The sequence below is a fragment of the Rhinopithecus bieti genome, unplaced genomic scaffold (assembly GCF_001698545.2).
Source record: "Rhinopithecus bieti isolate Rb0 unplaced genomic scaffold, ASM169854v2 scaffold_7580, whole genome shotgun sequence".
NCBI lineage: Eukaryota > Metazoa > Chordata > Mammalia > Primates > Cercopithecidae > Rhinopithecus > Rhinopithecus bieti.
Window position 1 is genome coordinate 1,921,637 of NW_016805470.1, and position 5,570 is coordinate 1,927,206.

The window sequence follows — 5,570 nt, forward strand, 5'->3', positions numbered from 1 at the left end:
AAAAAAAAAAAAAGAGGATTTGGTTGGGAGAAAAAGAAAAAGCAGATCTCAGGGAAGCCTGGGCTAGCCCAAAAGCTGAGCTACATCCCTGAACACTAGAGCAGTCCTTGTCTTTTCAGATCCTTATATATCTTCTTATTCACAACATTCCCCCTTGAGTCTTCATATTCTTCCTCAGTGTCAGGCTGCCATCATTCTGAAGCCTTCTGCAATTTGAGTTTGGCCCACAAGGAGACAGCATCTTCAATCTGTGTCACATTAGCAAAGTGAGCAGTGTTCGGGATGCCCAAACACCTCATGCCATGAGCATGATGCCATTCAGCAAAGTGTTGCTGGAAGGCTTTGGCCCTTGGTAGGTGTAGTTTCCACAAATCTCACAGTTATAGTTGATATTTAGGCCATGAAACTTATACAGCCAGTAGGGAACGGGTTTGCCATCCCAGCCAAGTGGCAGGTTTTTGGGGTTGTAAATGATCTCATTCTTTTCATCTTCACTCTCACTGTCACTGATCTGCTCTTCTTCCTCTTCTTGCTCTTCTCCTGTCCTTGCTTGCTTGCCCTGTGCAGTTTCATGAGTGAGATGTCGCTGTTCCCCATGAGTCAGAGTATACATAGATCTGGGCTTCTAGAAAAGCAGTGTCTTTGTTCCTCTCAGTGTCTCGCTTGGTGCTTTTTGACTTGGGATTTTGGCAGACAAAGAGTTATCAGGTGACTCCAGGGACTTTCCTTTGGTGCTGAATAGTCTCTAGACTCGCTGTTCTAGGGTCCCGCCACATTTCAAGCCTAAAGCTAAGAGAGCAGATTTCAATCTGTCCAAACCCAGGGAGGCCAACTCCTCCCTGGAGGAGAATGCGGAGAGGTCAAGATGGGCTCCAGCATGGGTCAGAGCACCGCTTGTCTCTTTCGGCCATCCAGGAAAGGTCCCATTCTCCCATTTCTTCTCGGACTCAGCCTGAATCTTCCCAAAAAGTTCATTCTGATCTTGGAGAGGCTTCACTCTATCTGTGTAATCCTGAAGGTTCTCAAGCAGCATCTCTAGGTATGTCTTACACTCTGCATTCTTCCTTTCTTTAGGAATGTCAAATAATTGGTCAAAGATGGACAGGTATGTGATATAATCCATCTTCTCAGATGCCTTCAGGTTAATGTACTTGAGGTAACAGTCATGGAGATCGAGTTAACGACCACATCCCTCTTCATCTGTGAACTCCACCAAGTTTTGTGCCTCTTCACTTGGATTCTCTCGAAGTCTTCAGGAGCTCCTCAAATTCCACTGACATTGGCACACAGATCTCATTTGGGGGCTTCCTGTGGAATTCCTTTATTTGTTTGAGTCTATTATAGAATTCAGCAAACTCATTGGGTCCTGAAATGGCATTGAGCTCCTCCTTTCGTAATCCATCTTTATCATCATACAAATCCCTCGGGTTCCCACTGACCTCCATATACCTGTCTTGTATGACCTGAGTGCGGTGATCAGAATTGATCTGGTCCCGGAGCGTGGACTTCTTAGTCAGCATCTCTTTGGCCATGACGTCCATGAGCCTTTCCTTCTCCTCATGATAGCACTGCTGCTGCTCCAGTATTGTCTCCATCTTCTCTTAGCCGCAGCCTCTCTTAAAATTTTTATAATTAGTTGTTTGCTGCTGGTTAAAGGAAATGCAGTGGACTTTTTGCACCTTTCCTAAAGTATTTTATTTATTCTAATAATTATCTGTAGATTATTAGCTCTTGTGGGGGGGGAACAACCCTTCTTTTATCTCCCATGACTTCTCCAAATGTGGCCTCATTTCTATGTTTCATTTTACAACAAAACTCCTGCAAGTGAAATTGTTCTCTTGTCCTACTTCCTCACTTCCAATTTTCTCTGTAACTTATGACTGTCAGAGATCATAGGAGCAGCAGTGTCCACGGCTTGTCAAATCCAGTGGTTAATTCTCTGGCCTTGTCTTACAAAACTTCATAACATTTCACTGCTTCCTTTTTGCAAACTTGCTTCTGGATTTCTGGGACTCCATGCTCTGTTTCTTTTTTGCCATGCTTGACTGACTGCTCATTTGCAGACTTTGTCTTCTTCTGGCTTGTAAAAGTCAGAGTTCTTCTGGGCACTTGCTGTGCATCTGCACTCAATCGTCTTCTGTATGTGTACCTGAAACTCAGATGTTCTTCTCGGTCTGGGGACTTTGAATACTGTAACACTGAACTTTTGATTTTTACTCCAAGCCTGTTTGACCCTCAGTTTTCTTAGCACTTGTATGAGACCTCGCAGGCTAGAAACCTGCGTGTTTTCTTTATTCCCATTTACTCACTTGCAAACTATTGTGAAATCTTGTCTGTTCAACCCCCAAAACTTATCTAAGTATCTGCTGGTATTCTTTTTTCTTCATTTATGGGTAGAAGCAAGATTGTGTAGGTCTTTGTAGTCTTAAATAACCATAAAAAATTTCTGGAAAGTGTAAAGTTGAATGTAAATGAAAGGTATCAGATGACTAAGAGGAGTGGAGTTAAATATCAGGATCCTTAAACTTCTTTTCTTTATCTTTGCCCATTGCCTTTTCTTTTCTTTCATTGCTATATATTTACATGGACTCTTTCAAAGAGATTATAGTTACAGAGACCTGATAGCCAACAGGTTGAATGTAACCCTTATTTATGCTTATTTTTGCCTAATATTCAGGGCCCTGTGAAAGATTCTGGTTGTTGAATATACAAGAAGGGTTGAAAGCATATTCTAGATAGGGGAATGTGTGTGTGTGTGTGTGTGTGTGTGTGTGTGTGCGCGCGCGTGCGCGTGTCCTCCGGGAAGGAGGGGGAATACGGTAGGAGCAAAAGCACAGGAGGTGTAAGAGTGGGCACCGAGTGTCTGGGGGACCATGAGAATTGGCTTGGCAGGTGAGAGGAGAAGGATGGACATTCTTAATAGTTAGAATGTCAGGAACAGGAGGAGTTCAGACTTCATTCTACAGTCTGTACAGAGTTATTCTAAATATTGACAAGGGTGGTGACATTGGTGCTTTAGGAATGTCGTTCTGCTGTAGGGTGCTTAGTAGACTTTGTGGGCTGGTCTCAGAAACTGCTGAAGGTAGCTAGAGGTGTTGGCAATAGGATTACCATGAATTATTTTTGAGCTCAGGGTAGAGTGGGAATGGAGATGAAGGAATACATCTAAGGAAGTCTTTGATGGCAGTTATATCATAAATTGTTCATACATGTGATGAATGGGATATCAAGCACAGGAAGAAACTAACGAAACTCACATCAACGTTTTGAGCATTGGAGAATGGGGCTGTTTTATCATTTCAGGTGGACTGTAGCTGAATGGGAAGAGATAATTCTGCCATAAGATCAGGATTGAGTTTTGTTGGTTCTGGAACTCAGTTTTTGCTGCTGTACTGTCCAGAGAGAGAGAGAGAAAGAGAGAGATGCACACACACACACACACACACACACACACACACAACTAATATATAAAAATACATACGTGTAGTGGGTATATATATTTATCTATAATTATATAAAATGTATAATTATCTATAATTATATAAAATGTATAATTATATGTGTATTATAAATAATATATAATTTAATATATATAATAAATATATATACATATGTAGATATGTTTGTGTGTGTGTGTGTGTGTATAATTAAACTATTTTTAGAGACAGAGTCTCACTCTGCCACCAGGCTGGAGTGCAGTGGCATTATCATAGCTCACTGCAGCCTTGACTTCCTGAACTCAGGCGATCCTTCCACCTCAGCCTCCTGAGTAGCTAGGACTGCAGGTGTGTGCCATACCACACCTGGCTAATTTTTTTTTTTTGGTAGAGGTGGGGTCTCATGATGTTGCCTAGGCTAGTTTTGAACTATTAGGCTCAAGCGATCCGTCTGCCTTGACCTCCCATAGTGTTTGGGATTATAGGCATGAGTCACTGTGCCCAACCTATTTTTATTTTTTTGTAGAGATAGGGTCTTGCTGTGTTGTCTAGGCTGGTCTCAAGCTCCTGGCCTCAAGTGATCCTCCCAGCTCAGCCTCCCAAAGTGCTGGGATTACAGGCATGAACCAGTCTGGCTAGCCTAAGTTTTTATTTCTGTTTTAAAAAAACATGAACAACCTTTATATAGCTGCTGTAAACCATTGAACTTTCTTTGTTCTTGAACTGAACTAGGCATCCACACAGCACCTACTCATCTGAGGGAATAGAGTCAGTGTTCAGATGACTTTGAAAGAAAGGTCCACCTGCAGTTCTCTAGCTTCTGAAATGTTTTTTTTTCCCATACTGTAATGGATACACATGAGATTGTTCTGGACTTCCTTTATAGTAAACTTTGCTCTTAATAAGAGCTTGAACATTTTTGTTGTTGCAAAACTGTGTTAGAGTTGATGCTGTTATTTATTAGGCAACAAATGTTACGTGAATATCTAGGATGTTTTAGGCACTGGCGAAAAAGAGGTGAATGAGATATGTTCTTGAGAAAATCTTGCCAGTGTCGTGGGCAGAGATTATTCTCTATAACAGTAATAATCAAACCACATGATGCGTTTACAACAGAGAAGGCATTAATCATCTCAGCACAGAAAACTTGGGGCACAGGTTCCCAGAGCTCCAAGGGACATTTGAAGTGAGATCTGAAAGGTTGATTAGGAGAAAATAAGTTATTCTAGACAGAGAAGTCAGGCTGTGCTAAGCCACAAAGACTTAATGCAGGTGAGTTGAGGAAGAAATACATAGTCAATATTGCCACAATATGGTCTGCTCAGTCTGGGGAGCAGTGGCTAGTGATGGAGCAGGCGGGGTAAGTTGGGGTTGGATTGTCACAGACCTTGCATGTTGTGCTGAGGCGTGCAAAGGTTTCCAGGCAGGTTTTGACCTGATCAGATTGCCCTTTATAACATTATAAAGAAGATGACAGGTAGCTCTGCCAAGAACTGTCCAGACTGGGGAACTGGGCTGAGCCACAGTTAAGAGACTGTTGCAGTAGACTAGACAAGGAGGAGGAGAATTCAAATTAGAGCATTGGCGTTAGCAGTGGGATCAAAGAGGGAAAAAGATGAGATTGGTTTGTAGGCTGAATGAATGGAGGTGAAGGTGAAGAAAGAGTCAATAATTTTTTGGAAGATAGGGTAGATGACAAAGTTGTTTAAAGGAAACATAGAAGGAGGGGATTTAATGACTTTATAAGGAATATAAGTCTGAAACATGGGTCTAGCCTTGAGCTGGAAATACAGCTTGGGCAGTTAGCAACACAGAGGTGGTAGATGAAGCCATGGATGCAGATGGAATTACCTGTAGGAGTATCGTGGAGACCTTGATCCAGCCAGGACAATTCCAGGGACAGCCCAGGATTTGAGCAAAGGACTGGTCCGTTGCTTTTAATGAGTCTTTCAAGGTTGATGATTTATTATTATTTAAAAATATGAGGGAGCCATATCATTTTATGGTTGTTTTAATTATTGTGGATGGGTGTAGTAGAATGTCCTAAATATTAAAACATATAGCATTCATTTATAATGTTATATCATTTATAATGATTGTAGCTTTATTATTATTATTATTATTATTATTATT

General features: G+C 41.4%; 1 protein-coding gene and 1 pseudogene across 3 annotated transcripts in view; one reads left to right on the top strand and one right to left on the bottom strand.

Moving 5' to 3' along the window:
• Positions 1 to 5,570, top strand: part of ATRN (attractin) — a 190,050-nt gene that overhangs the window by 24,847 nt on the left and 159,633 nt on the right. The window lies entirely within an intron of this gene.
• On the bottom strand, positions 36 to 1,595 carry LOC108530012 (splicing factor 3A subunit 3 pseudogene; annotated as a pseudogene).